This window comes from Toxorhynchites rutilus, chromosome 3 (assembly GCF_029784135.1).
Source record: "Toxorhynchites rutilus septentrionalis strain SRP chromosome 3, ASM2978413v1, whole genome shotgun sequence".
Lineage (NCBI taxonomy): Eukaryota > Metazoa > Arthropoda > Insecta > Diptera > Culicidae > Toxorhynchites > Toxorhynchites rutilus.
In genome coordinates, this window is record NC_073746.1 from 234,915,703 (window position 1) to 234,941,575 (window position 25,873).

Below are 25,873 nucleotides of genomic sequence, written 5' to 3' on the forward strand. Positions count from 1 at the left end.
CGAAGCTGATAATGATATTTGTAGCCTTCTAAATACGAATAAACTGCTCAAAGTGAGCATTGGTATAAGTGAGTAGTTTTCACAAAAAATATCACAATCTCACAACTAGTGAAAAAGTGGTACTTTTAGGGGCGCCATTTTCATAGTTTGCCGGGGCCGCTGTCTACCCCCACTACGCCGCTTAGTTGAAACAGCATCAATAAGATCCACGCATTCGTTTTTCCGTTCGTTCAGTTCTGTTAAAAAACACACCCTTTGTTTACATTCACATCATTTATTCAAATATTCCGTAGGCGGCGACACCTTCGATGTCCCGAATATCAAACCTCGAACGTCTGACAATCAGGACATGAAAAAAAAATTATGACGTCATACATTTTGTGTATCTTTAAATTCTTCTCACCTTATATTTTCCATTTCGTTACTGTTAGTAGGGTGACTAGACCTACTTATTCTGTGTTGAATATAACTTTATTCATTAACTTTATAAAACAAATAAAATACAATACATTTGGAGGGAAACCGGTTATAAAGGATGGTGCGTATAATTAAAAGCAACGATCTGTGTTATATGATGTACTGTAACGGAAAAAAATTAATTTAGAGCATTAAATTTCTAGAACACTGAACAGAATAATTCAGACCTTTATCCGAATATTGAAACATTAAATAGTGTCCATTATATTAAGTTTAAATCAACATGTGTTGCTCTTCGCAAACACTCATGCCAACATCGGTATAAGCGGCAATACGGTGCCATAATTTTCCACCAACCATTTCATGGCGCAATAAAGTTTAATTTCAACAATAAACCAAATGGCTGTAATTCAAAAACACTCGCGTCCTGCAGAGTTCACATGGGGCAGTAATGGGTCAGTCCCCAACCAACAACTCACACAAATACATCTAGTGGCAGTAAATGTTCAACTCAACAAAACTCATAATGCACGAACGTGTAGAGGAACGGGGGTTGAAACGAACAGGTTAAGATGTTTACCAAAATATGCATTGATACCGTTCAATTTACAAATATTTAATAGAAAACGATTCGTTAATGTTTCAAAAAGAAAACCGAAAAGTTGTTTTTTTCGCAGTGCGGGTAAAACAGGGGTTGAGACGGTCAAGTTTATGATAATGATCTGAATTGGAAAACTAATCATTCAACTTTTCACTATCAACCGCTATCCGCCTTACCCACTGTTTCCCTAATGCTTAGTCAAATCCGAACCATTAAAACATGGCTGGTGTGCAATTCCATGTGTTTTGGTTATCGGTAGCAGCAGTACTCGGTGCATTACCACCTATGCATACAGATTTAACTCCTGATGCGAAACTAACTATTCACGCAGTCACGTGACCATTTGGTTGCCCGCATCAGGATTTACTGGGTGATATGAGGCAGCAACAGATCAAAATTCTGATCTCATCGGATGGTAGGAGGTATGATTTTCACGAGTTCACGAGATGGACAAAACTCCCGTCCCTTCGTAGTAATTCATTATTCAATTAGGAATGGATATATTTGATAAGACGGAAAGTTCGAGTTCTGCTGGCAACGACAATTCTTGGCCATCGTTTGATGCACGTGTGTCGGATCAATTTCTCTCTATAACAAATTTCGTTGCAATATCACCGCAGCACCGAACAATGGGAGCAAGACGTATCAAGATTCGAGTTTCCAAGTTTTTCCTTTGTTCGGCGCTGGCACAGCTCACTGGAAAAGGAGTAATTCAGCAGATTACTTCTTCGAAGAATAATGAAAAGGTTTAAGAAATTGATCCGCGTCGTTTCAGGTTGTGCCTGCTTGTATTTCAGAAGGGCAGGTGAGTTGAGTTTAACGGACTGAGTGAATGAAAAAAAAGCGAAACTACGTAGTGAAGGGAGAAAAATCTCTAAGGGTAAATGGAGCGGTGCTGGTTTGTGTTGTTCTGCCTCACCCATTGCGGGATAATTTAGTGGGCATTAGTCGATGGGATCTCTTCCTGTAAGAGGATGATGGGAACATCTTGATTCTGCGATAGAGAAATGGATAGGTAGGCATTTTCTACCATTTTCATCCTTCTTACAGTGGTTCCTTTATGAGGTTTGTAGTTTGGAAGGGACGAGATCGATTTGAGTAGGTGCTCGAAATCGATGAGATTGTTAAGTTATAGATTGAATGGTCATATTGATCGGTTTGGGAAATATTGAATTATGAAAATCAATCGTCTTACTTGCTTTTCTTCCTTACAATTTCGATATAAAAACATTGAAAAATTACTCACGTAATAACGATAAAACAACAATTACCGGTCCTGTCACTGAGCGAGTCATGCAATTATTGCTAATCCCTGGGGCATTCAAAATTCACAATAAGCTCCACAGTTTCCTCGTGAAGAATTTTTATTACCACTTATCGAGCACTTCAATGCATGCCTCTCGTTTGGCCGCAAAGGTACGCAATAAAAAAAATAAACCCCGGAAAGAATCTGTCGAAGTGATTAATATGCCCCCTGCTTGGAGAGAACAGGTAAGTAACCACCGACTGGGAATTGCGTTCGTTATTCTTGCCCGTCCCGAGTCAGCGAATGGATGGGAGGGTTGTTTGTGATTTCCCACGCGTCAGGTAAGAGCTATCACGTACCGGAAAATTGAAGCGTAAATTATTTTAACGGGTTCGCGGGTGGCAATTCTATGCTGCCACCGACGACGATGTTGCCTCGTGATTTAGAGTGATTGGGAGGAATCGTCAATTTGAACTGTATAAATATTTTAAAAGTGCTCCTGTAGCCGAGTGGTTAGCGTCTCACATTATCATGTCGGGAGTTTGGGTTCGATTCCCGCTCTGGTCAAAGAAAGTTCTTCCAGCTTGCACTGTGGTCACACGTAATCAAGAGCTTGCCACTGCAGAATACATTCAAGGCATGTTAACCGACATAGAAATCTAAACTGAATACTACTAATAAAAATGACGCAAGTAATTCCTACGTTGAGAAGACAAAAGTTCCACTGTGAACGTTAATGCCATCCAAGAAATATTTTAAGATTGGGAACTTCATGTTCGCTAGATACTTCCGGTAGCACCGAATTTCCAACCAATCTTCCAATATTCTAATATTAACTAATACCAACGTTCACCCTGAATTTCGGACAAAAAATGGTGCCGAATAATATTATCTGATAGAAAATGTTACTCCATGTATGATTTAAAGCATACTATATGTATACATATATGTAAGTTTTATGTCTTTATACCATGAATACCTTACCCACGACGTGCACCCTTCATCAGGCATCTCCAACCAAGTTTGCTTCCCATACTTTTGCAATTCCTCTGTCATTTTTGATCTGTCCATGCGACAAAAAATTCATGGAATACCAGATCACCTACGCTCCAATGTTATTCCGTCGATATTTTCGGAAAAATATGGGAAAGTTTGATCTGATAAAATGTTCTTTACTGACGGTTCATACATAAACGGGTCCACTGGCTTCGGCATCTTCAATGAAAATTCCAGTGCCTCTTTCAAACTCAAAGATCCTTGTTCCGTGTATGTCGCAGAAATGGGTGCGATATACTATGCTCTAGGGATCATTGAAACACTGCCCATCGACCATTATTTTATTTTTTCAGACAGTCTCAGCTCAATAGAGGCAATCCGCTCAATGAAAGTTGATAAACGCTCATCTTATTTCCTAACAAGAATAAGACATCTATTGAGTGTTTTGGTCGAAAAATTATTCAAGATTACCTTAGCATGGGTTCCCTCTCATTGCTCGATTCCGGGGAATGAGAAAGCGGACTCGCTAGCTAAGGTGGGCGCTTCAGAAGGCACATTTTTTGAAAGGCAAATTGCCTATAATGATTTTTTTCACATTCCTCGTGAAAATAGGTCGTGATTTCATTCGCGTGATATCTCGGCTCATGTCCAATCACTACAACCTAAACGCGCATCTCTATCGCATTGGGCTCGCAGCAAACAATCTTTGTGATTGTGGCGATGGCTACCACGACATCGAGCATGTTGTCTGGTCGTGTATCCGGTTCCATGCTGCTCGCTCTCAGCTCTCTAGAGCACTGAGAGCACAAGGCAGACAATCGGATCTCTCCGTCCGGGATATCTTAGGTAGCCGTGATCCTGATCTTCTGCTTCATCTATACCTGTTCCTCAGAAACGCCGATGTCAACGTTCAATGATGTTTCCTTCGTTGTGTCCCTGTTTCATATCCCTCCTATCCGATCTATAAACTTTTACTTAGTCGCGGCAATACATACACACACTCTTTACAGATACACGGGCCAAAGGTTGTGCAGTCCACTGATGATTCAACAAGAGCCAAAGGTTGTACCGCTCATGACAACTCTACACGAGCTGATGATTGAGCCGGCTAGTGACCATTCTATCCTGGATTCCTCGAGTCGAGAAGACGCACCACGCTAGATATGGGGTACATACTAGGGGGGCGTTGCTGATTAATGGTCAGCTGCATCCCAATAGGAAGTATCCCGTGTCGGGCACACGTACAGAGCATTGGAGACAGCAACATCCCAATTACGAGAACACTTGTAATACTAACCTCGAGCCGACCGCGAGTAATCGGTTACATATTACTAACATAGATAATAAGAAAAACTGTCAAAATATTGAACTCCGGCCCCGTCAGGCTAACGCCATATGAGCCTTGATAAAAATATATATTTTGGAAAAAAAAGTGTATACTAGGGTGCCAATGAAAATGGTTATCTCGAATTTCAAAAAGTTACCCCATAAAAATGTTCACCACCTCGGAAAAAACCCTATGCAAAATATCAGCTCAATCGGACTTAAGAGAGAGTGGTGCAAAGCGGTCAAGGTTGAGTTTTTTTAAAAATGAAAAAATCACCCATGAAATCGGGTTTTTCGAAAAAAAAAATTGATGCCAAATGTCTTGAAATTGCATGAAACGTCGAGATCTAATGGGCACTCTGGGATTTTTTTTCGCAACGTGTCATGCAAATTTAAGACATTTGGCATCAAATTTTTTTTTAAATACCCCGATTTCCAGCGATTTTTCGGTTTTCAAAAAACTCAAATTTTAACGTCTGCGACACCAGTCAATGAATATATAGCTAATATTATGCATAGGGTATATCATCGTCCAAATCAACATTTCGTAGCAAGTTCCGAATGAAAAATCGAGATAACTATTTTTATTGACACCCAAAACCATTGGCCTGATTCTACGCGACGTGTGATGTGAGATGACAATTGTCACATCACCATCACGGAACTCTCCTCACTCTATTCCTACAGTCGTATCGGGTGCCGTGAGAGGTTCATTTTATAAATGAGAGTTTATTCCTGCTGCAGGCTACTTAAAATATTGACCTTATTAGTTCCAAATGATAAACGAAGTTGGCCAATTTCTCAGTTATTAGCTCGTATTTTCAGATATTTCAGGTTGTTAGCGCATATATTTGAGGAAAAAAATTTGGCATCACAGAATTTTATTTATCTCGCTCAGAGAGATCAGATATTTGTTTTGCTACAGTCAGTGCCAAATCTATAGATCTGATTTTACTTGACCTGTTGTTAGCATAAACATTTTCTTTGTATATCGGGTCATTCTGCCGAATTTGCAGGTATTTGATTGAGATTTAATTTGTTCAACAAGCAGAGTGAAAGAGTGATTGTATCCTGTCATGTTTTACATTTTCATTTGTTTTGGTCGTAGTTGCTGCTGCTCTCTGTGCTCTCAGTGTTTAATTGGCTCTGGCTCCGGCTCCGGCATATAACACGGCTTCTGAAATGGATGGCAGTTCGGTTTAGAGAAAAAAATAGATATCATGAAATGGAAATAATTCCGGTGTGCTCATTCGTCCGATTGAGGGATACCAGATTCACTACCGCTTTCACAAAAAAAATCAAACTACTTGCAATTCGTCACTCGCACTGTGAAAATTGAAGATAAATTGAATATTTTGAATAAAATTGAATAAATTGATATTGATACATACAATACCATTACTATCGATTCTATACGACCCAAAATGCCACTTATTATTCCTCTTCCATTTTTCATTTGCTTTTATGCGCTGTCGACACCTCAAGACATATCGACGATTGTCACCTAGAAATCCCATTTCATATGACAATCGTAACGTATATTTGAGAGCGGGAATACGGTGCGAGTTCATTCAAGTGAGATTTCTCACGGCATACGACTGGTGGAATCGCGTGACATAAATGACAATTGTCATCTCACCTCACACGCCACGCAGAATCAGGCCGCATACTTTTCGTTAGGGTCGATTTTTTCTCATACATTCATTGTGTATACATGAAACCGGAATTCACACATCAATATTTATACATACTAACGTGAAAAGTTGAAAGTCATATCGATGATAATTTTAATGTTTTTGACATCTGTCAGCAATAGTCAATTGAAAACATCAGTAGTTTCCTGTAGCACATTTTTGACGTAGAACATTCATTCATTTCTGTATTTCTGTGGGTGTAAGTTCAAACTTTCAAAAACGAGAGCGCTACACTTGGAATGCAAGGTTTTAAAGGCCGGCTGAACGGAGTGGTATGATAATCATTTCAATCGAAAAATAAAAAATAATAGCTTCAAAATTGCTTTGAAAACAGACTATGAAATCACACAAATCTGTATATGAGCTGGCGCTCGCTCGGCAATCCATTCGGTTGGGATTGCGATGTGAGGTGAGAATGGTATCGCTTACAGGCCTATGCATTATGGTCTTCTCTCCCAATCACATTTTGTTCCTGCAGCCGTACTACTGTTGAGTATTTCCAAAAAGGAATCCATTCCTTCTTTGAGCGTTAATAATTCTGCTTCCGTTCAACGAAATGGTATGGTAATCATTTTATGCAAAAAATAAAATTCACAATTCATTCACCAAAGCACTATTTCCCGTTTCTATTCTACTGCCGATCTGATCAGAGCCTCTAGTAAAGAACTATCGAATGATAAACTATCGATGATAATGCGATATAGATTGAGTGCAAGTGGTGCCATTGGCTATGGCTTCGATAGCATAAAATAAAGTGAACAGCATAGAGAACATTTCACTATATCATAGATATTCGATTGTTCGATGGAAGAAACCGTGCCAATGTTTATTGTTAAATGAATTGATTAGGAAACTACACAAGTCAATTTTTGAATGTTCACGAAAGCTTTTAGTAGATTGATGTGGAAGCTCACATGAGTTCCATACATCATTGGTTTTCCCACCGTTTTATACGTTGACAAAGATAAATCATGGTCGTTGAACAAATATGAAAAAATCTCTAAAAATCTTTCGAAGAAGAGATACATACTGACAATAAGGACATATATCTTGTGTATAGTTCTCATGAGAATAAGCAATAAATATGCATCAACCATCATCAGTTGTTTCTACAAAGCCAATCATCGATCCTTTTCAAGACCACCAGTCAGTTCAAAAGAGTCGAAATTTATGTAGGGGAGGTGGGGGTAAAACGGACATGTTAAGAAGAACTTCAATTATATCTTTGGAAACTCATGTTTCCCAAAACTTTGATGCAGTTTCTTGTAATTCAATATACTGTTTTTCTACCTAATTGGCCAAATAATTAACAAAAAAGTCTTTTTCAATGTTTTTTACTGAAACTAAAACAGACCGAAAAGTACAACATTTTTTTCGATGTGGGTAATATGGACATATAGTGGGGGTAATATGGACAGGTTTGTAGTATATGAAGCGTAGAGAGGAATAATTTTATTCAACCAAGGTCTGAACTCATCACGAATGTCCGTTAAATGATGAAAAAAAAACGAATTAATCCACCTAGAAATGATATGATAATGAATGATAATGTGCTTTTCAGCAGTATAAACGGAGAGGCCCTCAACTATTTTGCTTTTGGTTCCAGTCAGCTTCTGAACAGTACACATTTGGCGATTTAATTTCCATTTATAGACGCAGGACATTCCTTGGGAATAGATTAAACAGACTTTGTACAATCCATCTCACTCCCACTGGCAACTGTCTGTTTTACCCCACCAGTTCAATTATTTTAATAATTTTAATTTTCTACTCAAAAATGAATTTATTTTTCCGTACATACCTAATATCGTTTCTATGTTAACTTACAAACCAAAATATAACCATCAGCGAATTGATATTTGATATCAAACCACTCAAAATGCTTAATATCGGAGCAGCTAAAATTACATCCACACGCGGAATCATGTATGATTTTCGGTTTTTGTTTCCCTTTTCCACTTTCGATCAGTATTCATTGCCATAGAGTGGCTTAAATATTATAGAATAACATGTAGAAGGTGTTCTCATTAACAGAAATCTGAAATTCAAAATGTAACTATAGAAATCAACCACACGTCCATATTACCCCCACTGTCCGTATTACCCACGGTTCCCCTACTTCCCTGTATCAATTATAATTCAACACTTATACTCATCCACTCACACACTTACAAGAAGAACGTTCACCAAATTTTTAAAATATCTATTCAGTCATTGTGAATAGATTCAGATGCAAGTTTAAACAAATGATTACTAAGCCAACGATAACCCTACGTCCACCTTACGGTAATAACAAAGATTTAAAAACATGTTTCTCCATTAAACGAAATGCATGTTTGATACGAAAAAGTTATTTTCATTTTTATTTTTATATCTTCAAAATGCGTTCTTCCACCTTAGAACCAGTTACCATTTCGCTCCACAACAAAATGAAGACAGCCTAAATCGTATGATCTGCCCTCGAGTTTTGCGCTTAGTAACACATTTGGCTTTTTTTTTATTTCTATTGATAACGCAATGCCAATCAAGACGAAAAATATTCTCTGTTTTACCTTTCCAATTTTGAACTTATGGATAGATTCATCGAGATTTCGGTTTCGATTTCGTGGGTATTGTTTACTTGTTTACAATGTGTGAGTTTCATCATCAGTTGCGTAAGAAAAATAGAGTCGATAGAACAGCGAAGTAATTCCGCACCCAAACTTCGATAATAACAACCGTTCACTTGGTGACAATGGAAAAAGTTGTGCCTTTCTACAATCTACTCTGTACTTGATTTGGTTGAATATATAATATATATATATATATATATATATATATATATATATATATATATATATATATATATATATATATATATATATATATATATATATATATATATATATATATATATATATATATATATATATATATATATATATATATATATATATATATATATATATATATATATATATATATATATATATATATATATATATATTGTAGTAGTGAAAAGGGCAGCCAATCCTGTGTTGAATAAATCACCCTTTACTTTACTTGAGGATCCAAAAAAATGTTCAAAGTTGGAATGTTTGAATATAACCATTTTATTGTCACATGTTCGACTGTGAATGTTGTATCAACTCATCTCATTTCTCAATAAAACCCATTCAGCATCGTTCACCGATTCATCCGGTTAAATCCATTGTAAACGGATGATTTACCATGTAATCCAATTAAAATCTGATTTTCTTCCCATTTTCCACCACAAAGTTCTGAAACAACAGTTCGCCGAAACATGTTAATCCCACATGGGTTTGCGAACTTTCAGACCTAAGCACGTGGAAGGCAAACAACACCCGAGAGCAGCATCGATTTTTCCATTCCATTACTTGCGAGGAATGTGCGCAGATGGAACTTGAATCCGTTTCCTTTCCTGAACGGACCGTGCTGCTGCGGGGGTGACACCTCCCCGTAGAAATGTCATGTTCAATTCCAATTAATTTAGCACCTTCTGGCCGTGACATTAGGGATCACTGTCGGCTCGCTTTCGATTAACGCCAAATCAGCTTGATGGCTTTTTGATAGCCACAGAAGAACACAGTCGCCATCATCTAGTTGGGCTGGAGGAATTCACCTGTATTCACTCGTACCAACCTTGAGCGATCAATCATTCTGGTTTTAGATAATGAATGCTATCACTATAGGACGAAAACGCCAACGAATAGTTGGAAATTAGATATTTCTCTTGCAAAAGTTGAAGCTTGGATTCGAGTGAACTAAGGGGCATTGGGTTACATGGTAATAGCACACGACGAGAAGATAAAGTATAACCTGGCAATTATTAAATACAATTTTCGTGCTTTCTGTGTTGGAATTGGATATTGGATGAAGCTATCATGTTACGACCACACTTTTGCAGCAACATGTGTCACCCGACCATACGTTGTGATGAATTGGGGTAGTGTTGACATTTTGGAGTCGGCTTTGCGTGACAAATAGGTCGTATTTATCTTTAACTCAGCGTCTATTTTTTCGCATGTCGCTTCGAATTTGTAAATTGTCTTTTATAGATATCCATTACGTATGAATCTTGATCGAAAAGTAATGAAAGCCTAGAAATTTCGCAGCGGTAGATTTAGCAAATTAATGTCCGATTAGGGCGGATTCTCGAGGTGGATGCCAGAACCAATTTTCTCCACTCAGCTTCTATCACGCGCAACTTTTGAAAAACAAATCGGATCGTAGCAAAATCTTCACCGCTCAGAGAAAAACATTTGCCACTCAAACTGATGTCAAAACATTACAGAACCAACCGTTGGTGGCACTGCTATAATGTGAGCAGTGATTCTAAGTGGCTGAAGCTTCAGTTTCGTATTCTGTGCAATTATTAGTCTTAATTATTCCAATTTTTTAATTTTATTGTGTCGCTCACTTTATTTCAAGCCCGAACCCAAGCAGTAGTCTGAAATAGAACATACTATGGTTCAGAAATAGTTATTCTGCAGCAAATTGAATTGCTGCATCGATATTTAGCTTTTTTTCACTCTCGTACATATTTAAAGCTAATTAAAATGATAAACCATATAGCTTTACCCAGAATGTAAACACTCCTCGTTAAAATTATACGCTAGACACGCTCTTTTACGATCCAGCTGTTCAGATTCTTGAACGCAGATGTCATCAATCCAAGATATAACGCGTGTTGACCAGATGGTACTTATGAGTAAGCTGTTGGCCACTGTCCGGTATAATGTACTGCTTATTTGAATATCCAACCATCATATCTCCATAAATCATATGCCTATTACCATAATCATCATATGAACAACTCGAAGATTCATTATACTGTGCGTGCAAGGTAAGTGTTCGAAGTTATGTATCCCCCCTAATGCAGGATATTGTTCCTGAGAGCATACGAACACAAGTTTCATGCATCACCAGAAATAAAACCGAGATACTATAATTATCTTCCCCCATACCTTTGCGATCAGCCGAAAATATCCCTGAGCCGGCTTCTATACGGTAACTTTTAAGGTTGCTCCCAATTATTAATTGGATCCGTTTCTGTTCTTGTTGTATGCGGGCAAGAAAAAAACACGTTCGCCATGTAACCACATGCATTTGAAATCGTAGTCTTCTTTTTTGGGGAAATTCTCTGTTCACAGTCTCAGCTCACTGCTGCCAGGTGGTATTTGAGACAGGGTTAAACCGGGAAATCGATGACCGTGGTGTGGTGGCGTCTGTCTGATATACACTTGTATCTTGAATTATCGCCCCGCAGCAACCAACGTCATTTATTCCCCATGGATTTAGTCCAACACGGACACGGCTTCAAACAATCGGGGGCCAATTAGACGGTTTGTGGTGTGAGTTATTTGTCAACTCGCATAGATAATTTGCAAGGGATTTATATTGCATGTGCTTTTCAGTTCGAATCAACCGGTATGGCCGTAAAATCACTGCACTTCGAAGACGAGTATCCTCTCAAACAATGCAGAAGAGAAGAGACAATGTACAACGCAATTGCACCTCATTACACACGATCCTGCGTTTCGTTTGTCTCGTTCCGAGCACCTCGTGGGTTTCTGCAAAACGTGCGCATTGTGTATGCGCCCTAATTGAAGTTTATCCTTTCTTCAGATGTCCTGGCATACAACCGTCCCGAATAATCTCTGTACGATCTCATCGTGTTTCGCGTGGTATCGGCTCAATCAAGCTGGAAAGTCTCGTCGCCGCTGCAAACGTATAATTGCACTCCCAGACGGCTTCTGGCTGATGGTCACGTCACCTGGTTTTGGGCCAACCGTTGCTCTCTTTCTCACTTCCCTTTGTGGTGGCCTGATTTTGGGGTAGCACAAGATTTTTGTGAAGTGCAATGTGCAGACAAAAACTAAAAGCGAAGATAATAAATACAGGTTGACTGGTTGGAATGAGAAGAAATACAGAGGAAACCCAAAGGCGGCACCGATTGGACGAAACAAACGGACAGCAGATGTTTCGGTTTTGTCATGATTTGCTAGCGAAGGTCGGCCGAAAGGAGATCGGACGAAAATTGAACATGTTTTTGAGCTTGCAAAGGATCAACATTTGCAGAGAAAATCTATTCGAAAGTCATATTTTGCAGGTAAATTATCTCTTCTAGTGTTGTTTGAGCAACCGTGTTGAATCGCAAAATAGGATATGTTTATTTCCATGTGATTTATCGTAGTGTTAGTTTTTGTGGTAATATTATTGTTTAAGGTGGCAATATTCGTACCTGCATTTTATTAACCCTCCCACACTCGCGCATACGCTCTGACAGACCAAGAATCAATGAGGCTAAAACCCAAATATTTTATTTGCGTGAAAAAACTGTAGTAGATCATATTTTTGATGAGAAAATCGACAATTTTTTAAACTCACGGATTTTTTATTCATACCGCAAAACCAGTAATCCGCTTCAAGGGGGTATTCTAGTGTAGGTAGGACTCCGACGGAGCACACTGCCGTATTGAAAGGGTTAAGGCGGGGATGGGTATCTGGTCGGAAAAACAATCATTTTTCTTTTGAACTGCTCGTAGCAGTTATTCCTTATGATGGAAAGCATAAAAACAATTCTGGTCAGGTGTAAAATGATGTCGCATTTGAGGTATACGATTTGCGTTTCCGATGCGTATCTCGGTTTTTTGCAAATCTGCTTTCCGGAATATCTGGAAAATGATCCATTCTTCCATGCTTGACATCAGAGGGTGGAACATACGCTCGCTTCGAAGTGGATGGTTTCTTTGTGGTGATCATACGTTGGCGACCGGGAGTTTTGCAAAACATCTGGGCTTGATAGGATTTCGTAACCTCAGTCCGAAAGTTCGGTGAATGAATATTTAAATGAGGATTCCAAAAAAAAACTGATTTTTTATGTTTTTGAATTCAGTAGACTTCGGATCAGTTTTGTCAGCGGATCCAGTGAACTTTCCAGATCCTACAAGTAGGCCTGACCCAATGTTAGCTTTTTAGTGGCATCTTTTTTTTTGTTCTTCAATTTCCTGGTCATTGTAGTATTCACCATCGCTCCCGAAGTTTCTGCAAAACAGCTGTATTTTAATTTTCAGTAGGTTACACTTCAGCAAGAGTCGGATTTTTTTCGCTCAATTGCCTAACACCGCCTCAAGGTGGGCTATGGTTTTTACCGAAATACTGCTTTTTTTTGTTACCATAACAACTAAACTTGTTGTCGAATGTAAAATACTAATCAAAATAAACTTACCGAACAATTTTTTTTCACCAATGAAATGTTCATAAAGTGTGTTTGTTTTTCGTTTGGAGTGCGCGACAAAATCGAATCATTATTTTTCCTCTTTTATCTCGCATTTCCGACTTTCGACATAAAACACTCCTAGCAGAAACCAGCCAACACAAAACCCATGTGTTTGTATGATAGATGAGAGTATTTTGAAGACGCGCTGGTGTGGGTGAACATTGAAAATAATGTCTGAATAGGTTGTAGAGGGTTAAGGTAGAGGGTTAAATAACTATTAAAACTGAATGAAGTTAAAGAAAAAATATTTTCTGGAGTTTTTTCATTCGATTATATCTTTTTTTTTAAATAAATACCAATAACGCTCAAAATACACAATAGCTGTACAGGTCGGACTCGATTATCCGGAGACTCGATTATCCGGAATTCGATAATCCGGAATTTTAGACTCGATTATCCGGAGTATTTTAGTTTTGATTTTTTATTTTTTTTTTAATCAGAAATTTTGAATGATTTGTTAATGTACTTCATAAATATGATCATTTGAACGAAATTGAACGCAACTTGGTGAAACATATTTTGGTCCACGGGCATGGTCTGGTAACAATGTGATGACTTTTTTCGATTTTTAAAACATTTCTACTCCCCCAGGCTACAACACTGAAATACACAAATAAATCAGTGCAAATAATAGTTGATTTGTGTTTACCGAGAGAAATTTTTATTTTTTTTCAATGATTCGATTATCCGAAGTGAAAAAAAATCAATACTCCGGATAATCGAGTCCGACCTGTATTACAGAGATACGCACAATCTGTGAGTATACGAATTACCACTTTGCGCGGATACAGGAGGGTTAAGCACGACTTTAATATAATAAGTAGTATTAGTTCTCGTTTTTCTTTATTACCCTGCTCAAAATAAAAGAGCAGTGCTATGAACTAAACAAAATAGAGAAACAAATGAATAAATTAAAAACCAGAATCCGATATATATTCTGCACATATTTTACAGTATGTTAATCAGAGAAGATTTTTTAAACAACTATCACTTTCACAAACTAATAATATTGGTTGTGTGAATATGAATGTTTGCTGAGAAAATGAGAGAACATGCTCACTCCTACAGCTACAACCTAGGCTTTTTTTAAAGCATTATACATTCTGAAACATCGAGGCAAGTTGAAATTCGGGGTAAGTTAAAACGGAAGCCATTAGGGATTGCATTACCGTGCCAAAATTTCACCGGTTATTCGGTAATGAAAATTTCTTTGAAACAGACCATTTTCTTGAAGAAACGACTTTTATTGATAACAAGAAAACATTTTTCAAGTTTTTGCTACTTAGTAGCTATTTTGCTACTACTTAGGGACACAAATAATGTTAATTTTATCGTTCTCTGACCTTAATTGGATCTTATGAACGAAATTTCCAGAAGGGGAAAACATATGTTCATAGTTCAATAATGTTGGGCGTACAGTACGAAAAGCATCGAATACCATTTTCATGTATTTGCCTCTGATGCCCTCTGTTAATATCTTTGATTGCTGCCATTATCGTTCAAGTTTTCTCTTGATGCTGAAGTCACGAACGATTTCATATGCCTTGAAAAAAAGCAGTGAAAATCAATGCATTCCGTGACTTATGATAGAAGGCGCCTAAGTCATCATTGATTATGTCACGACTAGGAATGGGTGCTCTTTAGAAAAAGATCGATCTTGACGAAACGTTTTTCTAAACGGCGTAGGGATCGATCCACTAATTAAATCGGTACCAAAGAATCGATCTTTGAAAAATTAAACGTATTGTTTACAATTTCTTTATTTATTCTATATGAGAGTCGTCTTTTCTTCAAACGGTGAATACAAATTTTATTCAAACATCAAAGACATTTAATTTAGTTACTCATTATGAAGGCCACAAAAAATTTAAAGCTCGGAAATATAGCATTTTCCATGGCAAATTGAAACGTCATGGAATTAATTAAATAAACTTATTGAAAATTATTACTAGAAATTCAACAACTAGTATTTGTTCAGAACTCCGCTAGCAAACATCCCATGGAATTCGCCCGTGCTGCACTGAAAAACAAATCCATAAAAAGTTTTTTTTTAAATCGGAAAAATCGGAAGAAAAAGATCGGTTTTCGTGATTTTTTCGAGTACAAAAAATCGATCCAAAAAATCGAAATGGAAAAGATCGATCTTCTATAAATCGATCCAAGATCGCCCAATCCTAGTCACGACCACGAGCAGAATGATTGTTCATATACGCGAACAAATCTGCTTATACAAAACGTTTATCCTTCCCTTCAGGGCTCCAAGCAGCTGCTTCGAAATTTCTGATGGTTGCTCCGATAGCTGTTCTAACATAAATTGCCAGTCAGGTTCATAAAGGGAGCAGCTCTTCCACCATTCAACAGCGATGAGAACTGGTTGGAGGGCATCAACCAATTCTTTTATCGCTGTCTGTTCTTCATCGGTGAAGCTTATCGTGTGTCTCGTCTTCAAAACGAGCAGCTCTGCAGCTGAAGCTCGGAAGTCCTAGAATCAACGCAACACTACCAGTTGTGTTTTTTCGATCTTATTTTGATTCTCGAGTAATATTTCGAAGGGGCATAAAGGCAAATATTATTGTAAAAATTAAATTACCGAAATTACCGGTTATTGATGGTAAAAATACCGGTAATTCGGTAATGAAAAATGACCCGGTATTACCGGTAAAACCGGTTAACAATCCCTAGAAGCCATAACTTGTACTATGAATGATGGATTGACATGATATATTTCTTCAGTAAATATTACATTGAAACTCACCTTATGACAGCCATTACCAGAATATTGGAATGCCTTAACACAAACCGCGTCTCTTTTTCTGTTTACTTTTCCTCGTTCGTGAAATCAAAACAAACATTTTTGCGCGCTGACCCAAAATTTCAAAAACCGACCATGTACATTTTGTTTATTGGCCCAAAAAAATGATCTGCGCAAAATTTCAGCTCAATCGGACATGATTTAGGGGTGCCTCAAAGCTCTCAAAGTTTTGATTTGCTGATCCTCTAAAATCTTCCAAGGGGGGAGTAAAGGAAATTTGGAAAATCGAAATCTTATTTTCGATGCCAAATGACTTAAAAATGCATGAAACGTCGAGATCGTTGATAATCGACCTTTTGGGACTTAGCAATGAAGAGTATGAAAAAAATCGACCTTTTGGGACTTGGCAATGAAGGAATGGAAAAAAATAACTATCGAATTTGAAGAACCGACCATGTACATTTTGTTTATTGACCCAAAAAAATTACCTGTGAGAATTCTTTCGAAAATATTGAGAGCCCGTAATTTCAACATCGTAACGCTGCAGGGGGTGGGCTGGAAAGGTTCGATGGTGCGATCGTTTGAGGGTGGGTATACCATCCACCAGAGCTGTGGCAACACACACGAGCTGGGTACAGCTTTCATCGTGATGGGGGAGATGCAGAAACGTGTAATTGGCTGGTGGCCGATCAATGAAAGAATGTGCAGATTGAGACCACTTCTTCAACATCAGCATTATCAACGTCCACAACCCTCATCTTACTAGCGCCGATAACGATAAAGAAGAATTCTACGCACAGATAGAGCGTGAATACGATCGCTGCCCAAAACACGACATCAAAATCGTCATCGGTGATTTTAATGTTCAGGTCGGCCAAGAGGAGTACAGACCGGTAATCGGTAGGTTCAGCGAACCAACGAAAACGGCCCAAGTCTTATCGACTTCGCTGCCTACAAGAACATGGCCATACGTAGCACTTTCTTCCAGCATATCCTCCAATAACGTTACACCTGGAGATCACCACAGCAAACAGAAACACAAATGGACCACGTTTAGATTAACGGTCGGCACTTCTCGGATATCATCGACGTCAGAACCTATCGTGGCGCAAACATAGATTCAGACCACTAGCTGTTGGTGGCCTACTACGTTCCAAACTGTCAGTCGTCAATAACATGAGACACCAGCGCTCACCACGGTACGCCCTAAGACGGCTGCAGGAGCCGAACGTGTCTGCAACAGACTCGCAACGTCTTGAAACTGCGTTACCGGGGGTGGACGAGTTGGATGCTGCTCCCCTCGATGAATGCTGGAACACCTTGAAAACAGCAATTAGCAACACAGTAGAAACCTTCATCTGGTATGAATAACGAGGACAACGGAACGAATGGTTTGACGACGGGATGCAACACGCGCAGCCATGCTGCAACGAGCAACTCGACAAAACGTGGAACGATACAGACAGACGAGAATCGCGAAAGGTTCTTCAAGAAACTAAACGCCTCGCACAAAGGCTTTTTGCCGCGAGCCGTAATGTGCACGAACAAGGAAGGAGACATCTTGACGAACGAACGCGAAGTGATCGGTAGGTGGAGGCAGCAATACGATGAACACCTGAACAGCGCGCCGACAGTAGACCAAGACGGCGTTGATGAGGAGTACAGCGGTGCAGAGTACAACGACGACGTACCAGGAGGTCCGGGAAAACTTGTAGCGTGTATGCACCGGTTGATAGTCAGGATCTGGGACACAGAACAGCTACCGGAAGAGTGAAAGGATGGGGTAATCTGCCCCATCCCTAAAAAATGTGACAAGCTGGATTGTGGGAACTATCGTGCCATCACAATCCTGTATGGTGCCTACAAAATTCTGTCTCAGGTCCTCTTTCGCCTTCTATCGCCATTAGTAAGTTGATTTGTGGGAAGTTATCAAGTTATGACCAGTTGCTCGATGACGGACCAGATTTTTACACTGCGGCAGATCCTCCAAAAGTGTCGCGTGTATCAGGTCCCTACGTTAACTTCAAGGCTGCATATGATACAATCGACCGACGACAGCTATGGTGAATCATGGACAAACACGGCTTTCTCCGAAAGCTGATAAGACTGATTCGGCAACGATGAACGATGTGCGGTGCAGTGTGCGGATCTCAGGTGAGCTGTCGGAATCATTTGAGACTCACAGGGGACTTCGACAAGGCGATGAACTCTCCTGTCTGCTCGTCAACGTGGCGCTGGAAGGTGTTATGCGGAGAGCGGACTTCAACACGCGGGGTACGATTTTCATCAAGTCTAGTCAGTTTATCTGCTTCGTCGACGTCGTGAACATAATCGGAAGAACACATGCAACGGTAGTGGACTTGGACTTGAAACACGAATCAGGACTGATTGGGCTAAATACATGCTAGCAGAAGGGACTGATCGCAACAGAATTCTTCTTTGCGACGGCGACGAGCTCGAGGTGGTAAAGGAATTTGTCTACCTTGGCTTGTTGATAATAACGGATAACAACAGCCGTGAAATTGGAAGACGCATATTTAATGGAAGTCGCGCCTACTTTGGGCTCCGCAAATCCTTGAGGTCCAACAAACTCCGACCCCGTACGAAGTGTACCGGTTCCCGGAATAAAACGCTGCAGAAAACGACTGCAACAGAAACAACCACTCAGAAAAAAGTGTAGTAGGCTAGGAATATTGTGGCGCGGTGTATTTCAAAACAAAAATTAACTGGGCAAACGTAACATCCCGGGGAAACGTATGCCATCCGACACTCGCTAAAGCTCAGTCGGACATTGCTAAAGGATCATATCCTATGTTTCAAACTAACCGGGCAATCAGTGGAACCTAGGGGTGACATTGCGCATTTCGAAACGAGTGATTTTTGTTCGTTTCGACCATTTTGACATGCCTTGACCAGCTTTGTTTACTCAAAAATTTTACATTTCTTTACGAAACAAGTTTTGCTCTAAATCTGGTACACCGAAAATATGAACTTGAAAAATATACATAATACTAAAACCATTTCGATTTGAGTTCGAATTTTCTCGAAACGTTTACTCGTTTCGAAATGCACAATGCCACCCCAGGTTTGCGTGCGAGACACCGCCGCTTCCGACAATAATTTAGATAACTCAATTTTACATTTTTACATGCCAATTTCAGCTAGATCGGTTTGATCTTCATTTAATAATTCATCCGTAATTTGGGCCCCGCGAGAAAATCAAAAACGGCGCATTGGGTGACGAACGTGTTAATATGTGATCGATTCAGGTAACAGTCAATTCAGCGCTTCGGATCAATGACTAATTTATCATGATAATTGTTCCATTAGACATACGTAAAGTCCAAAGCTCACAATGATTAGAATTCAAACTTCAGAATGAATTTCGTAACCAGAATTAGGGTCAAGGTTTGAAATGCTTGCTGTCTATAATAATAAAACTATTTCAATAAAATAGATTTTTTAAGTGTTTTCAGGTTCAATAAATGGTAAAAGGAAAGTGAGTGGATGAATCCGAATGAATCACCCTATGCTCATCCATATAATTACCCCCACCAACCAATTCACGCTCATGGAATGGTCATGAAATTACGAAGTAACCCAATTGCTTCCCGCTTTTCACGCCGCAAGCCCGCACATTCATTCAGCGTGGATGGACGCATGCCACGCTTCCACAATGACGACACAGGTAACATCACTCATCGCGGGACCACTCTCCGGATGATGAATAATTTATGTCACGATTATTCATATGCCATCCAAAAGTAATTACGGAAGCAATCCTGTGGCGAGAGTGGAACCAGCATTACCACCAAAAATACGCACTTTCGACAGCCTGTCAAACGAGGCTGGAGAATAATGATCGCTAGCGTATAATTTGTAGCTCAGCGGAAGTCGACGCCTGTTGTTTCTTTTCCGTGCGACGCTTTTTTTCCTGTATGGGGTCACCGACCGGTTACAGGAGGAAGTGTTAACTGTAATTTATGCCCATTTTCCAGAAGAGCTACTTCAACTGCTCACCATGACAGGATCCTTCACAATTGGTCCCATGTCACTTGTCGCCAGGGGAGTGTTTAATATCATTCCATGGCATTCCAGCCGGACCGTTCCACGTTTCATATATATGAATACCGGCTCGAAAGAAGAAAGAGAATGCTGCCAGCATGGGATTTTGATTTCGTGGTGGTGGAATCTCTTCAAACATACATCATTGACGGGATTTAAGTGGGTAATAATTTGTTACGGAGAGCATCGAATCGTCCCATCATCAAAATCGAATCTCTTACCTACATTACGAAGAATGAAAAAACGAAAATTAATTTAGAAAAACAACAACCAATATCCGTTATGTATGTTTATGTGTATATTAAAGGGTGTGTCACATCAAATTGCATCACGGAAAAAACGCTGTAGAAATTCGCCCAGTAGACCGATCCTTTTGAAAATTTTAGACAGTAAAATAAAAACTATTAAACAACTTTTGGAATTTTCCATTTTTCATACTTCGAGCCCAAGCCCGTATGCTCGTACCTTCCTCTTTACCCCGTCCATAAGGTTCTGTACAACGTAAGGTTGTAGTTTTTTTGAACAGAAATCCATTTTCTCTTGAAGTCCGCCATCGATTTGACAACTTTTGGGTTCTTCCGGAGGGCCTGCTTTATAATCGCCCAATATTTCTCTATTGGGCGAAGCTCCGGCGCGTTGGGCGGGTTCATTTCCTTTGGCACGAAGGTGACCCCGTTGGCTTCGTACCACTCCAACACGTCCTTTGAATAGTGGCACGAAGCGAGATCCGGCCAGAAGATGGTCGGGCCCTCGTGCTGCTTCAATAGTGGTAGTAAGCGCTTCTGTAGGCACTCCTTAAGGTAAACCTGCCCGTTTACCGTGCCGGTCATCACGAAGGGGGCGCTCCGCTTTCCGCAAGAGCAGATCGCTTGCCACACCATGTACTTTTTGGCAAACTTGGATAGTTTCTGCTTGCGAATCTCCTCCGGAACGCTGAATTTGTCCTCTGCGGAGAAGAACAACAGGCCCGGCAGCTCACGAAAGTCCGCTTTGACGTAGGTTTCGTCGTCCATTACCAGGCAATGCGGCTTCGTCAGCATTTCGGTGTACAGCTTCCGGGCTCGCGTCTTCCCCACCATGTTTTGCCTTTCGTCGCGGTTAGGAGCCTTCTGAACCTTGTATGTACGCAGGCCCTCCCGCTGCTTGGTACGCTGGACGAATGAAATTGACAAATTCAGCTTATTGACGACATCCCGGACCGAACTTCTCGGATCACGTCTAAACTGCTTAACTACGCGCTTGTGATCTTTTTCACTGACGGAGCATCCATTTTTGCCGTTCTTCACCTTCCGGTCGATGGTTAGGTTCTCGAAGTATCGTTTTAGTACTCTGCTGACCGTGGATTGGACGATTCCCAGCATCTTACCGATGTCCCGATGTGACAACTCCGAATTCTCGAAATGAGTGCACAGGATTAATTCACGACGCTCTTTTTCGTTCGACGACATTTTTCCAAATTTACGAAAAATTGACAGTGAAGCATGGCCAACGTGATCTATACACTCTTATCTGATTTTAAAGCGAAAGCTGAAGATATAATTCCTAAAAATTAAATTTCTACAGCGTTTTTTCCGTGATGCAATTTGATGTGACACACCCTTTACTACTAAAATGTACCATATGCCGTCTCAATATTATGAAATTTCGTCCGTTTTAGCGCGGCAGTAAAATATGATTTTACGATGCGCTGCATTTTGGCAACATACCCTGTGTCTTCTTTCATCTCAGGAGAACTTCCCGAGGTTCAAGAAGATAGGTAGTAAAATTATCTCATTTCTGTGCACTTCATTGGATGGGAAGCACTTGAGATCAGGTTATTGTTCCAGCGAGCACACAAAAAGGCAAACACGTTGGGTCGGAAGAAAGCATCCTTCCTCGCCATAATTCAAGTTGTGTTCCCTGTAAACAAAGGAAAAAAATGCACGAACAAACTGAGGAAGCCATAAATTTATCCATAGATAAGGATGAATGTGCTGGAGTGTGTGAGTACGAGCCACTTGGGTTGAAGCATGATCGGGTCTTCTTTTTGAAACAAAATATGCACGCAATGATTACAAGTACGCATCACAATTGTTGCTTGCACGCGCCATGAATCGCGATTATATAAAGTCTGCCAACACACACACAGACACAGAGAAATTGACTTACGTCAGTTTGGCAGCCACGTTATTAGTATCATGTGTTTTTTTTTTCCAGTAAAATGTTTAGCAAATTTCGACATGAAATCATCTGTCGTTTGTTAAGAAAAGAACCTCCGGTACTGCGTATAAATTATAAAAGTTCAACAGACGAAGCATATTCCCGCATTAAATGAAATGATAAACAAATAAAATAAGTAAAAAAAAGGTTTTTAGTTAAACGGTTTCATCGCAATTAAATGTTATAATAATACAGATAATGTATTAAAAGCTACAAATTAATTAGGTAAGTAGCAGTTAGTAGTTATCACACCCCTTCCTTCATTAATCTAGGGCATTTATGAGACTAAAAAAAGGATACGTAACCATTTTACTATAGGTCAACTTGTCACTAATCTCACCTAAATAATGAACGCCCATATGCTGAATACAGAAAATCTCAACTCACATTTCGTAACAATTCACATGTTCGTCATAATTCAAGAATAATAAGCAAAATCGCTGCGAGATATCCCTGTTAGTATAACACCACTTTAAATCAGACTCAACCCAGCCTTGCAGGCTGCGAAATGTCTGCGGCTCAGTAGAATCCCCCCAAAACTCGGATCAACGCAAACGGAGAACTTAATTAAATTTTCCTGCTCATATACTAGGATCAGTGTTTATACTACGATAATGTCGAGATTCATTAGAGGCACGTACAGGGAAAAAATATAAATGAAGAGAAGAAACAAAGTAGAATTAAAAGCTCATTTCGCCACATCATCTCACCTTCATTAGGCGCTTTTTCTCCCGCTGTGTTCTCTCAGTGTTTATGGCGATTCGTCGCACACGAGGATCATTCGGTGGAACTAATTCTGCAAGATAAGGAAAAAAAGAAGCATGGGATTAGTGCAATGTGCTGATAAATGTTCCAGTATGCATAAAAACTGAGCCGACGTCCGACCTTTTTGATGTGATTCAACGATGTTGTGGGCGAAACAAAAACAGGACGATAAGCCGCATTGGACAGTGCACCACGGATCAAATGTACTTCTACGATCCAAGATTCAGTGGTTGGGTTCACAGTTGTAGTTCAAAGGACTCATGTATGCATAACCGAACCACTTTTCAACGAATGGTTTAAAATCAAATGTACCTAATCTCTTCAGTTCATTTCATCGCCTATGCGATCCTTCCGTTGCAATTCTATGAACTTTTCCTATATTGTCCTACATTCTGCAATTGTCAAATTTAGTAATTAATTAATTTTATTATTAAATTCTAGTTTAGACATGCTAAAAAAAACCATTGTTTTTCATTCATTCAAGAATACGTGTTCGGAAGGATCTTTCCAAAAATCTCATTATTCACCGAGTTACAGCCATTTTAGTGACGCGGTATCTAATCTGGAATGACATTGACTCAAAGCTTTGAACGCGTTTTTCCCGAAAATACTTTTTTTCAAGCAGGTGTGCAGTACACGATATCCCAAGTTCTACAGAACCGATTTATTCAAAATTCGTTATGAATAAATCTTTACATGATCTATTGCACGAACCAACAAAAGTTTAGATTTATAGAACTTTACAATCCCAAAAATGGAATTGACATAAAAGCGTGTTTAAAATAAAGTTTTTTAACTGCCGCCATGTGTTCTAGATTTGTCCGAGATTCTTACCATAGCAGCTACTTTACTAATTATAAATCCATTGGATTTTTTTTTGTTTCAGATAACCAGAAGGGCTTACATCATACAGAAAACCGTTTTTTGGACCCCAAATTCACAACCTTCTAACTTTTTTATTTTTCAATGTCTGGAGAATACGGCGGGTGGGATAGAACCTCTCATTTCAGCGTTTCCAAGTATGTTTTGACCAGTTTCGCGACATGCAGCCGATCATTGTCGTGCTGCAAAATAACTTCCTCGTGTCTTTGCTCTTGTTCTGGTCGTTTTTCCTTCAGTGCACGGCTCAAACGCATCATTTGTCGTCTGTAGAGGCCCCCCGTAATGGTTTTTCGGTTTTAGTATCTCATAGTACACCATACCCAGCTGGTCCCACCAAATAGACAGCATAATCTTCTGGCCGTGAATATTCCTCACAGTCGTCGATGTTGATGCATGGCCGGGGTATCCATACGTTGCCCGACGTTTAGGATTGTCGTAATGGTCCCACTTTTCTTCGCCAGTAACGATTCGATGCAAAAAAAACCTTTCTTTTATGCCGTTGGAGCAGTTGTTCGCACGTGAAAAAACTGCGTTCGACGTCTCGTGGCTTCAATTCATACGGCACCCAATGTCCTATCTTGCGGATCATTCCCATTGCTTTTGAATGATCGGATATGGTTTGCTGAGCTATTTCAAGTGTATCTGCAAGTTCTTGTTGCGTTTGTGACGGATCTTGATCAAGTAAAGACTCCAATTCTTCATCTTCAAACATTTTTGGCGGTCCGGAACGTTCTTCGTCTTCCATGTCAAAATTACCATTTTACCGTTCGCTCAGTTGAAGCTTGGTCACCATAAACTTCCACCAGAATGCGATGACTTTCCACAGCTTTTTGACGTAGAACTACGTCTTTCATTAAGGGTGCCAAATCAGAAAACAGGTCACGTTTTTATGAAATAAAGTTAACGTTAATAACTATTTTTGCCGCGAACGGATTTTGACGATTTACACACTAAACTAATCAAAAATTCCGTAAGATTTGTTTAATATGCTATACATTGGAATCCCCTGGTTTGTAAATGGTTAAAATTCATGAAAACTTTAAGCGTTTCCATTTTCCCATACATTTGTTCTGTCCATTTGTGTGTATTCCCGAACAGAGCTGTCGATAACGATCAACTTATCGACGACTAACGGAGGGGAAATCGTAGGATTGCAAGTCTCCGTGAACGAAGGAAAAGTAGAAGAATGAAGGGGAATACTTGCCTAGAGTATAAACAGTGGATCTCGCTGAGGAAAACTTCCATTCGGCATCGGACTGTTGAGCAATCCAGTTCACTTTGCTTTGAACCGAGCCTTCGCGAGTGTGACACCGCATCGAACAACAGCGAAATAGGTGATTTCGGCGCGTTGGTCGAAAATGTAAACGCCGTTACCCAGGCAGCAACCAAAATCAAGCTCCTCCCGCTGGTGGTGAAGGCGGCCGCTCTTGACAAACTCATCAGCGAATTCGCATCCATGGGCAGAGTACAAGCTGTGTGGCATAATTCAGACTTTTACCAAGCAGTTAACATTGTTTCTTTTTCGTCATCATAAGGGCTTCTTTGGTGCCTTTGAGATTGATGCATTGATGCATCAAACTGACGTTATGGCGAAGCAGACGTTGAGGTTGTGCACCAAAAAATTGTTTGGGAATACCAAGCATCTTGA

The 25,873-nt window shown here is 39.6% G+C and overlaps 1 protein-coding gene across 1 annotated transcript in view; it reads right to left on the minus strand.

Annotated features, from left to right (window-relative positions):
- LOC129778147 (protein tincar) overlaps positions 1-25,873 on the minus strand; it is a 316,584-nt gene that overhangs the window by 248,860 nt on the left and 41,851 nt on the right. The window contains exon 2 of the mRNA XM_055784877.1: positions 23,289-23,374. The gene's annotated coding sequence lies outside the window, so the exon portion shown is untranslated. The remainder of the gene's footprint in view (positions 1-23,288; positions 23,375-25,873) is intronic.